The sequence below is a fragment of the Ochotona curzoniae genome, unplaced genomic scaffold, assembly GCF_017591425.1.
Source record: "Ochotona curzoniae isolate NIBS_2020 unplaced genomic scaffold, NIBS_Ocur_1.0 contig_4105, whole genome shotgun sequence".
Classification (NCBI taxonomy): Eukaryota; Metazoa; Chordata; class Mammalia; order Lagomorpha; family Ochotonidae; genus Ochotona; species Ochotona curzoniae.
This window is the reverse complement of record NW_024466129.1, coordinates 153,665-166,287: the sequence shown is the minus strand read 5'-3', so window position 1 is coordinate 166,287 and position 12,623 is coordinate 153,665. Positions and strand designations below refer to the sequence as shown.

General features: G+C 45.2%; 1 protein-coding gene across 6 annotated transcripts in view; it reads right to left on the bottom strand.

Annotated features, from left to right (window-relative positions):
* PRRC2C (proline rich coiled-coil 2C) overlaps window positions 1-11,944 on the bottom strand; it is a 76,814-nt gene extending 64,870 nt beyond the window's left edge. For 5 of the 6 annotated variants that reach the window (XM_040984246.1, XM_040984247.1, XM_040984249.1 and 2 more), the window contains exon 1: window positions 11,767-11,944. The gene's annotated coding sequence lies outside the window, so the exon portion shown is untranslated. Of the gene's footprint in view, window positions 1-6,068; window positions 6,417-11,766 lie in introns of those variants that run through there. The other variant, XM_040984245.1, reaches the window with a different exon arrangement.
* Window positions 11,945-12,623: the final 679 nt, after the last annotated feature.

The following is a 12,623-nucleotide window of genomic DNA, read 5'->3' as shown; positions in this document are numbered from 1 at the left end:
ATAGCATCGACCGTTGCACTCACTTGGGGAGTGAGTCATTGGACGGAAGATCGTCCTCTGTATCTCTCCTCTCTGTATATCCGCCTTTCCAATAAAAAAAAAGTAAAAATAAATCTTAAAAAAAAAAACAACAACAAAAGAAATATAAATCAGTACAGCCATTATGGTAAGCAATACAGACTCATCAAAAATAAAATACCACATAATCATACAATCCCTCCTCATAGCCCCTACATACAATGTAGTATTATTTATAATAGCCTAAATATGGAACCACTCTAAGTGCTCACTGACAGTGAATACAGAATTATGGCTTCTTTCCTCCCTGCACAACACTCAGTGTTTAAAAAGGAGATACTACATGGTTCAGCATTTTGGCCTAACAAGTTGAACCTCTGCCTGTAACTCACTTGTGTTCCAGTCTATGGTAAAACTTGTGGACCTTGCACCAATCAAAATGTCAAACAGCAAACCTTAAAAGTGTCCTTTATCATAAAGGATGACTCAGTAAAACTACTCATTTAAAAAAACTCTATAGATATTTTGCTTGTCTTTTATCACACATATTTATTAGGAAAACCTAAGGCAAAGAACAGAATGACCAAGGGATGCGATGAGGTGGAGACAGCAAGAGAGACAAATACACAAACTGTGTTAGGTGAATGGAGGGTGCAGGGGGAGGTGATGGCAGGATGAGAAACAGCCTGGGGCAAAATATGCAGAGAGAAATCAGTAGCCATGATAAGGGATAATAATGTAATAATGCAGTAATTCTGGGGCAGAGGTGCTTTGTTCTTGCAACTGACAAGAAAACAGTTAAGATTCTTTTGGCCATGAAGTTAAGCACTACACAATACCATTAATGTAGAAAAGAATCAACTAAAAATTAAATTGCTTCCCTATAACAGAAGAACCCAAAACCCAAAGTGCTCATCATAAAAAGTACGTCATGTCAAAACAAAGTAAATAATGACATAATCTAGGGGAGAAAAGTGCTGCCACTAAGTCTTTTTATTACCAAAGCATCTAACAATGTAAAAGAAGTCAGAAGTAAGTAAATCAGAAAATTTAAAAATTAAGAGCCATATCTCCATAAATTAAAACACCATCAAAGACACACATGGGGAGGGCTTCGTGTTCTCACAGCAGCTGTCCACTCCCCTCACACGTCAGCCAGGGGAACAGCAAAGGACAGCTCAAAGGCTGCTCTGCCATCCACCTGGCCCGTCTGGACTATTGTGGCTATTTGGAGAGTGAAGTAATGGCTGGAGAATCACTCTTTCAAATAAATATTTAACAAGGAAAAGAGGGATGAGGACCCTTCAGGAGAAATGCCTGGAATAAAGCTCCACTGAAGTCGAAAGCAGAGAGAATGCAGGGCAATGATTTGAATGTTTGTGCCCCTTCCAAATTCATGTTGAAACCCAGTCCCCTGCACGAAGTAGTGATGAGGCTGTGGGGGTTCTGAACATCCTTGACTAGGATAAGAGTTTCACACACAAACTGAAGGAACCCAGCTAAGCATTTCTATCACGTCTTCAAAGCAGATTCAGGTGCTGACGGACTTTGCAGTCTTCAGATGCATAAAAATATATTTCTATTGTTTATAATTGACTTAGCTTCAGATATTTTCTTATCCAAGCATGAATGGAATGAAGAGGTGAGCAGAGGGAACCAATGGTTTCAGTAATACTAAAATAACAATGGTGATTGTGGAGTTTACACTGTGAATCGCTATAGACTGCACTTTGTTCAATCACTAAAAGCAATGGGAGGAAATGTACTAAGTTAGAAAACTGAAGGCATAGGAGCCTCAGGCTTGAATGAGGTTTCCAGTGAAGACAGGTTTTAAAGAGCAGACACCAAAAACAGTAGTATGACAGGAAATAAGTAAAATATGAACCAATGGGGAATTTGAATGGAGGACCGTAGGAATTCTCTGCACTGCCTTTGTGACTCGTCTCCAAGGCTTATAAATGATCACAAAAGGACGGGTCATAAACAAACAAACAAAACAAAACCAAAAACTGCTCTCCCCGCTACAGCTACATTCCTCTCCCAACTTTCCCATAAGCATTTTCCTGACCCCTAAATTTAAAAATTGAGTAATCTTTGACATTTATTTCTCCCATTTCTGGCAGATCCAAGTTCTATACATTCTAAATTAGCAATCAAGGTAATTTTTTATTTTTTAAAGACAATCAGAGCTCTCAAGATGTGAAATGTACTAAACAGGACTAAGAGCTTAAAAAGTCATCAAAGCCTCCACATAAAGCAATCACAAGTTGTTCTGGCTACAACAGATAGTCAGAAAGTGGTGGAGACAAGACCCATGCTGACCTTAAAGCCAGTGCCCAAGATGACCTCATAAAAAAAAAAAATAAGAATTAAAAAATATATAACACTAAATAACAGAGCATTGAAGGTTGAGAGGAATGTAAACGACCCCAGTTTCCACTAACGGCACTTATTCTGGTAAAGATGTGCATTCAGCAGAGAGGGGCCAGCGTCCTGATTCCAGCCGGGAATCAGCAACGACGGGCGCCTGGCACCCATGGAGGAGACCTGCACTTCCAGCTCTGTGGGCCCAGCCACAGCCATCTGGGGCACGTGGGAGTGAACACTCACGTCCACCCCCCTCCCTCTCACCCAAATAAATTAAAAGAAAAACCCTTTTTATCCTGTTATGGAATAAAACTTACCAACGAAGTGCAGTTTCTGAATGAACAAACGTACCAATCGATTGTTAGAAATATCAACTGACGTACAATGATGAAAAAGCCTAAATGCCTGACAGATTTTAAAAGGGAGGTGCTGATGCAAAGATCTGTGTCCTACAAACCACGCCAAGGCCTCAACAGCTCTGCAGGGGTCTCCAGAGAACATTAGTTTAGATGGGTCATACGGGATCACTGTCCTTATCAGAAAGGATATCAAAGCTGACTGCCATCAAAGAATACGGTGAGAAGCAGGAGCAAACTCCCTCAGCATATTCAGCAGCAATAGGGTAAAACACCCATGCTGGCACCTGCACCTCACTCTCCCAGCCTCGAGAACCATGAAAAGCAATCTTCTGTTATTAGGTCACCTAGAACTAAGCTGCCAGGGTTAAGGGGTGGCATTTGATGGAATTCAGATAGTAACTTCAGACAATACCACTCCATTCATATCACAAACAGTGTTTATCTGCCACTGAAGCACCACCACTATTTCTGATTCAATTGGCACCCACCAACTTTAAGTCATGAAAACAAGGCTCACTTCCCTTCAAACCTCTGAGTTTTCAAAGCAGATGAATTTGTGATGTGGCACAGCTGTTTAGACCACTGTTTGAGATACCAGCACCCAACATCAGGATTCAGAATGGCCATTTCAAGTCCTCACACTTCCTTTTTAAAATCAGTTTCCCGCTAATGTGCCTGGAGGGCAGATGATGGCTCAAGTGCCGGGACCCCTGAATCCTCAAGGGAGGTCCAGGGAGCTCAGGCCCCTTGCTTGCCCCTGGCCCATCCCATCTGTTGTGGGTACCTGAGAAAATGAACCTGGGCGGAAGATCCGTCTCACATGCTACTTTTCACATAAATATATCTTTTGAAAAAATTAGGTAATTCTTACTTAGAAATTGAAATGGCCAACCACTAAAATCTCTTTCAACTCTGCTAAAATCCTAAATGCAGTAATCCTAAATCCTAGAGTAACACTGAAAGGTTTCTAAATGTTTAATTTTTATTTATTTTTTTAAAGATTTATTTATTTTTATTACAAAGTCAGACATACAGAGAGGAGGAAGAGATAGAGAGGAATATTTTCCATCCAATGATTCACTCCCCAAGTGACCGCAATGGCCGGTGCTGCGCCGATCCGAAGCCGGGTACCAGGAACTTCTTTCCAGGTCTCCCACGTGGGTGCAGGGTCCCAAAGCTTTGGGCCATCTTTGACTGCCTTCCCAGGCCACAAGCAGGGAGCTGGATGGGAAGTGGAGCTGCTGGGATTAGAACCGGCGCCCACACGGGATCCCGGCGCGTTCCAGGCGAGTACTGTAGCCACTAGACCACGCCGCTGGGCCCTAAATGTTTAGTTTTTAAAAAGATTTATTTATGGAAAGGCAGATCAGGTTTATGGAGAGAAAGAAACAGAAAGATCTTTGATCCACTGGTTTACTCCTCAAACAGCCACAGTGGATGGAGCTGACCCTACTCAAAGCCAGGAGCTTTTTCAGGGTCACCCAGGTGAGTGCAGGGACCCAAGGCTTCAGGCCACCCTCCACTGCTTTCCCAGGCAAAAGGCAGGAAGCTGCATAGGAACTGAAGAAGCCAGACAGGAACTGGTGTCCATATAGGATGCCTGTACTTGCAAGGTGAGGATTTAGCCACTGAGCCATCATGCTGAGCTGAAAATTCCTGACTTTTTAATGTACATAACTGTACACACTCATGGAACACAGAGTGATACTTAGCACATATACACTGTGAAATGATCAGATCAGGGTAACTGGCACATTTACCGTTTGAAACATTTGATCATTTCTGAGTCAAAAACATCAAACAGTTTTAAGATTACATTTGCTGCTATAAAAGTAAAGCTAAGAATACCACCATATGTTCAAGGCCTCCACTATAAACAGCACTACAGTAAAACATTAAAATTGTCATTTAAAAAAATAAAGTGCAATATAAATAAATCTGTTGGGAGATCTAATCAGAATGGTGGAAGGGGACTCAGTATGTTCTTAGAAACTGAAACTTGTGAATTAAGCTTCAGGGGCTAAGAAAGTCTGAAGCAGAACTTTCAGAAGAAATACAGTAAAGTGCAACTGTTGCATCCACAACTGACCTAATGAGGTGACTGGCAATCACCTTGCTTACTGCATGTATTTGTAAGTGTTCCCTGAACACAACCATTTCCCTTAAAACTGATTCCAGGCACCAGCACTGTGTCACAGCATCCCAAATGGTCACCAAGTCCAATCCAACCCCTGCTAACAGGCCTGGGGAAGCAGCAGCAGATGGCCCAGCACCCACGAGAGTCAAGGATGGGGCAGTGAACCAGCAAGGGAAAAGCCAAGACCTCAATGTACACCCCTATTCTGTAACTTACAAAAAAAAAAATCGCACTTAAATTATAGTTCTAACATGTACTAGTTAGATGTCAACAGGTAAAGTATTTAGTCTCAACAAAGTCACACTCTCTGCTATAATTTCTCCTCCAATACTACTGCAATTTTGATTAACAAAATATACACAAAGCTTTTATAATAGTGTACAGGTGGTAGAAGAGCTTATTAAATGACAATTAGTATTTTCAAAACTAATATGCTTCTAACAAACTGAATGCTCAGTTTTAGTCAATGTTATTTTTCTGCAAGGTAGATATGCTATGTTATGGGAGAAAAAAAAATTAAATATTCCTTCTAACATGCTCATTCAACATTACTTCTAAAACTTTTACATAACTGAAAAATTGCTTAAAGTTTAAACTTACTAAAAAAGTAGAGAACTGGCTAGTAATATTTCCAAGTCACCAAGTCTTACAGCACTGAACTGCTGGTCTTAAGACTGTGTGGCTACTTTCATTACTGTCAGGTTTCAGTTTCTCATAAATAGAACTAAAAAGAAAATCTGCTGCCACTGTCACACTGTTAAAGACACACAGCACCGGCACTTCAGTCTGGAGTGCGGGTTTGAGTCCCAGCTGCTCTGCCGTGCTCCAACTTCCTGCTGCATGTGGGAATGTGCAGAGAAGTCCCCCTCCATGGATCTGGCCTAGCTCAGCCCACGCTGTTGAAGCAGTATAGTAGCGCATCTCTTCTGTGCCTCTTTCACGTAAGGAAGCAAAACTTCAAAAGGAGGGGGGGAAAAAGATGCTTTTTCTTCCCTTTTGGTCAGGAAACCAAATCAGCAGCTGTACATATTCCTACCTTTTCTACCCCCATTTAATCGTTCTGCACAATAACAACTTTCCCCATCTTCACAACAGAAGAGTCCCATTCTACTATTGGGAGATGTTTTATCTTTCTAAAATCTGTATCCCAAGTATGGTGGAAGCTGCACAAATCTAAACGTACTTACACTCACACAGGTACTGTGGAGGCAGGCCAGGTTCACACCCTGTCTGAGTGCTGGGTCACAGTTCTTGCTGCTCCATCTCTGACTCAGCTTTCTACTATGGAATTCTGGCAGGTAATGGAGGCCAGCTCAAGTGGCTGGGCTCCCACTATGCGACACCTGGTTTCTGGCTCTGGCTTATGCAAAAGATGTGAACCACGAAACAGAAAAGTAAAATGAAGATACATATATAAACAACTGCAAAATAATATGAATGAACCATTTTCCTAATCTCTCAACCAAGATCTGAGGCTGCTAGTCAGGTGGGTGCAATGTGTCTGGGAAGGCAGTGGATAATGGCCCTGTCACCCCCACGGAAGGCCAGAATGGAGCTTCTGGCTCTGCACTCTGGCCTGGTCCAGCCCTGGCTCAAGGCCATTTGTGGAACAGAACATCTCCAGTCATTCTCCCCCTCAGCTGAAGAACCTCTAAAAACAAAAAGACAAACCCACCTATAACAGCCATATTGTCACAATTCTACATTTTGATACTGAAAAGTTAGAAGTTTCAATTGTGCTAAGTGGTTTTATAGTCCCCTCCTCTGAGATTTAATAAACTATGTAGAATAGGTAAGTTTATGAATTACCAAAAATATTTAAGAAGCTATGAGCCCGGTGTGATAGCTTAGCGGCTAAAACCCTCTCCTTGAATGTGCCAGGATGCCATACAGGCGCCAGTTCTAATCCTGGCAGCTCCACTTCCCACCCAGCTACATGATTGTGGTCTGGGAAAGTGGCCGAGGACCACGGCCACTTTTTTGGGACCCTGAACCTGTGTGGGAGACCCACAAGAGGTTCCTGGCTTCAGAATGGCTCAGCTCCAGCTGCTGCGGCCACCTGGGAAGTGAACCATTGGCTGGAAGATCTTCCTCTGTCTCTCTCCCTCTCTGTAAAAAAAAAAAAGCAAGCTACAACACTCATCTTTAAAACACAATGCATACATAGAAATTCCATATTCTTCAACCACTTATGCCATCCTAAGTAAAAATTTCAAAGCCTTTTTGTTCCTTAGTGACATATGGTTTCCTAATTATCTTTTATTTCCTCCTAAACGAATACTTAATACATCTCCTCTAAGACCTTTCAACGCATTTATGATTCTACACAGGGTCTTTATGCAAACAGCAAATTGTTATCAGTCTAGGAAAATGCAGGCACTCCTCTTGGAGAAGAACTAATACTACAGAGGAGAGGGAAGAGGTGGCAGCACAATTTCCTTTAGGAGACCTACCTAGACGAGAGAGCACAACTGTGCAAGCAGAAATGACATGAGTTTTACTTATTGTTGCCTCCTTCAGAACGGCCCCCTGGTGCACTGCCCCAACTGCAAAACAGCCTGTACTGTTAGGTCATTAATGCGAAAGATGGAGGAAGGAGTCACTTCTCTAGATATTCATTCTTCAGCCACACTAGGGGTGTACTCTCAAAGATTCAAACTTTGGGAGGCAGGCATTAGCCCAGAGGACACTGTGCTGTATCAGAGTGCCCACCAATTAGGACACTGTGCTGTATCAGAGTGCCCAAGTCTGTGTCCAGGTCTGATCCTACTTCCGGCTTTCTGCCAATGCACAACCTGCAGGAAGTAGGCCCAAAGTGGCCGGGTCTCTGCCACCCACACCGCAGACATTTGGGAGTGAGCCTGTGGATGGCACCTCTGCCTCGCCTAGTCTGTCTCTGCTTCTAATAAAGGAAATGCTGATTTGAAGGGAATCGTGCAGCTTTACAAGGACTCAATCTATCTGGCGCTCTCCTAATTTTCTCTTTGGTATTACATGATTATCAAAAGACTAAATTGAAAAGATATACACAATCACACTTAGTGTGTTCCTTGCAAGAGTTCTGAGATTGGCCAACAGGAAGAAGTTTATCTAACACCCAAGTCAATGGCCAGCCTCAAAATTAATAGCTACCAGCACCACATGACCCAAAAGTGACAAAAACCAGAGTGTTCAACACAGCCTAAAACCAAGGTCTCTTTACTTATCCTCCCCCGACTATCAACCTTTCATCTTCATTACTTAACCAAAAATTCCTTTATGATTATCAAAATGTCTCTACCAAATTAGAAGTCTACTTCTCACATTTTTTAAAAAATTCAGCTACATTTGGCGCTTATAATCTTTAAAAAAAAAAAAATTAGAGGAGATTGATTTTCCAGCTTCACTTCCTAAATGATCAAAACTGTGAGGGTTGGGCAGGCCAAAGACAGGCGCCATCTTCTTTTTATTGCCAAGAAACCAGATCAGAAGTTGCCAGTATTTGAACCAGCATTCTGACTTGATACTGATATGTTGGCACCAAAAGTGCTATCTTTTAACATGCTCTTCCACAATCTTCTTTTAGATTATTCTGTCCTACCCTGATTTCTGTGGTGACTTTTGTCTCTTACTCATTTCTGGTCTTGACTTACACTGTCCTAAATATTACATTCCTTCATTTAAATAACCTACTCCTTTGTGGTTCACTATGAAAATGGCTGTCCCAGGTGTATACTTAAGACTATAATTTGTGGGCTTAGCGTGGTAGCCTAGTGGCTAAAGACCTCACCTTGCACGCACAGGGATCCCACACGGGCGCTGGTTTGCATTCCAGCAGCCCCACTTCCCATCCAGCTCCCTGCTTGTGGCCTGAGAAAGCAGTGTAGAATACCCCAAAGCCTGGGACCTTCTGGCCATAGCTGCCACTTGGGGAGTGTATCAGTGGATGGAAGAGCTTCCTCTCTGTACATCTATCTTTCCAATAAAATTACGCAAATCTTAAAGTAAAAAAGAGTTTAATTTGTTAACTTTTTGGTAATGCTGTCATTTTATGTTTAAGCAATATATTTCATTCTAGGCCTTCATCAATTCTAGTCTTCACTAATCAGCATTCTTTTTATACAGAGGTATATTCCACAGCTTTTCCACTTCCAAATTAGCTCCCTGTCAGTGCACCTGGGAAAATTGCGGAAGATGGCCCGAGTCTTTGGGCCCCTTTATTCGCGTGGGAGATCTAGATGAAGCTCCTGGGTTGGCCCAGGCCAGGTCCAGCAGCTGTGATAACTCTGCCTTTTGAAAAACACAGGAAAAAAAAACTCTCATTAGACTTAGTTCTGGGTCTCTTCTTCACATATCCAACATTCATTCATTCAAGACACAATAACTCCAGCTTTATGCAAAACGACAAATAAGCACTAACATTACAGAAAAGCAAACTAGTATCAGAACACAGTACACACAAACACTGCTTGGCCGGGTGCTATGTACACAAACCAGCAGCATCCTGTGTGCTGTGACAGAGCAAGCACCTTTAATGCTAAGCCCTAGCAGCACCAACTAAGGCTGAGCACACAGCAGTGACAGGAGTACCCTCAGACCCATGGAATTAAATGACAGGCTTTGCACGACTAGAATCGCCAGCAAATACATGCAGGCACAGGTCCAATAATATGACTGGCATTCGGTTAACTTAGGGCATAATAAGGACTAGAAATAAAACTGCCTGGGAAAAAAAATAGGGTTATACTTAGCCTTTCAAGGGAAGACATACAAAGGAAATTTACCCAGGTTAACCTCGTCATAGAACACTGCTGATCTTCAGCAATTTCTGAATAATGCATCAATGGCATTAATGAAAGCTAACTTTACTCATAACTCACACAAAACTTTCTGCATTTTCTTCACTGTAAAAACATTGTAACATTTTATTTATCCCTGGCTCAAATACTTTACCCAACTGAATTTCAAAATGAAGCAGTGTTAGGGGTAGGATGCAGGGAGGAGAACCAATCAGGACAGTGAGAGGGTGTGGTGAGGAAGGCAGGAAACTAGGGGCTGGAACAAGTCAGTCTGTATTTTTATCCAGGAACATTTACTTTGCACCATGAAGAAGCCATGTCTAATAAACCAAACCTAGCTTGTAAATGTCAAGAGGACTGGGAAAGCAGGGAGGGGAAAAATTGGAGGATCCAACATGCAGACAGCATTCTAAGAATATGCAGATTTGCTGAATTCCAATATTAGCCTTTTTAACCTGTAGTGAGAACAATTAACAAGCTCTTCATACACATCTCTTTCCCTTGCAATACTTTAACCTTAGCATGCAACAATGTTCCTAAACTCAAGTGAAGCCCTAACCCTTCCTTAGGTGCTACATTTACCAAGTTACAGAGAACAAGAAGGCCACCTGATGGACTGAGGCTTCATCCTGGGTGACACAGGGTTTTGACCCAGTAGCTGCTGTGTGACCTTGGTCAAATTAATCTCAGATTTCAGTCTAATTTGTAAAATCATTTGATAACAGCATTTGAAATAGCTCATGAAATAGCAACAATAACAGATAACAGATGTGAAAGCTTTATTGCTCCCTTCAGCACACACTAAAAGGTCAGTTTACATGCAAATTCAGCAAACGAAATAGAAACAACAACACCAAAGCCTCAGAAGGCCTGTATTCTGAAAATCTCATCACTAGAGAATAACTACCTAACTACATGCTAAACAATAAAACTGAATCTCTACCCAAGGTTTCTGGGATTCAACGCATTTGGGGTGAGCCAGTGAGGATGCTGCAACGCACCTGTGACACACACCTAAAAATGGCTCCTGGCAAAGCGGCCTCTAAGTTACTATATTAAAACAAGCCTGGACTCGGGTTTGGAGGGCAACTGAATACTGCCCTGTGATTTTGATTCGCAGGAGGAAGCTATCAAGGACTTAAGCACTTCCTAGTCCGGTGCATTCTTAATGAAGCTCCTGTTAGCCGCGCGGCCTACCGCACCATTCCAAGTGCCCAGAGGTATGCGGCTACGGATCCGAGCTGCAGCCCAGGCAGTGCGGAAATCCGGGTAGGGCTGGAAGCCGGAGAGCACGAAGCATGCCCGGCCCTCAAAAGATCTCAGATTAAGACACAACCAGTGTTATGTTCCCTTAGAATAATCAGACCCTTGGTGCAAAGACAACAAGTCTTTATCACTGTTGACCGTTTCCTTCAGCCCTAAAAAGCGAGGCCTTTACCCAAACGCCACTAATGCTTTTTCCAAGACAGGAAACGGGAGTGAATCACCACCCAGGTTGGGACGGAGCGGCCTAGGGCGCGAGCAGCCTACTCCAGCCTTCCCTCGGAGTCGGGCGGCGCGTCCTGCGAGGCCCTGGGGGGCAGCTCGTGAGGCCCCGGGACTCTGCAGGAGAGCCCCGGATGCAGCCCGCGAGGCCCCAGGACGCAGCTCCGGGATGCAGCCCGCGAAGCCCCAGGAGAGCCCCGGGATGCAGCTCCGGGATGCCGCCCGCAAGGCCCCGGGATGCAGCCCGCGAGGCCCCGGGACGCAGCTCCGGGATGCAGCCCGCGAAGCCCCAGGAGAGCCCCGGGATGCAGCCCGCGAAGCCCCAGGAGAGCCCCGGGATGCAGCCCGCGAGGCCCCGGGACGCAGCCCCGGGATGCAGCCCGCGAGGCCCCGGGATGCCGCCCGCGAGGCCCAGGAGAGCCCCGGGACCTCGCTCCCCACCCCGCCGCAGGGCAGTGTCCCCCGGCCCCGCGTGGCACACGCACGGAGCGGGCCTGACTGCTGCTCCCCGCTCGCGGAGCGAGGGGAACGAAGGGCCCGGACGGCGGCCCTGGCCTGCGGGCACCAGGTCACCCCACGCTGGCCCTGCCCGATCGCGGCCCCGACCCCGCGCCTTCCTTACCGGTCGGCGCGCTCGGAGGCCGAAGCGAGCTCTGAGCGACGGAAGGGGCCAGGGGCTGCGGGCGCGGCCGCAGACGAAAGCCGACGCCGCGGATGCACAAACGGCCCGAGCACTTTCTCCGCCTTCCCAAAAGGGAAGCGAGCGAGCGAGAACAAGAAGCAAGATGGCGGCTAGCCAGCCCCTACGTAAGACGTCATGGCGCCGCGCACGCACGGCAAATCCCCGCGGGACCGCCCTCCGGCCCGGAGAGGGCGGGAACACGTGATGCCTCCGTGGCGGCCCTGGCCCGGCCGAGGGAGACGTCGCCCCCTGTCGGACGGAGGGACTTCCTTCAGCTGCCGGCTGGGTCCTTCCTGGTTCTCTGCATCTGCTGGGAGCTTTAATCTGGACCCTTCCTGGTTCTCTGCATCTGCTGGGAGCTTTAATCTGGGCCCTTCCTGGTTCTCTGCATCTGGTGGGAGGCCGCGTACACGGGTTCAGCAGGCAGCTCTCAGTGTGTTCTTAGGGAAATGGGCGGCAGGCTGAGCGGGCCTGATGAGGAGTTACCCTGTGCAGTGAAGCATGTAGCCCCAGTGTGGGAATGAAGCATGCGTCAACAGCTCTCCTTAGAGCATCTCAGAGTTTGTGATTCTGGAAGTTAAAACCAACCATTCTGTTTTACTTCCCCACCTGCACTCAGCCCAGGTGCAGCCACAGAGAGGGCAGATGGTAACGGGCACCTATCCTGGGTTTTACTGGACAACAACAGTAATACTGTGTTTAAACATGTGATAAATGTGTAGAAAATATGGATTTTCATCTACTTTATGCACTATTGCTATATTTTACATCCAAAGATTCTATGCCGCCTATCCTAG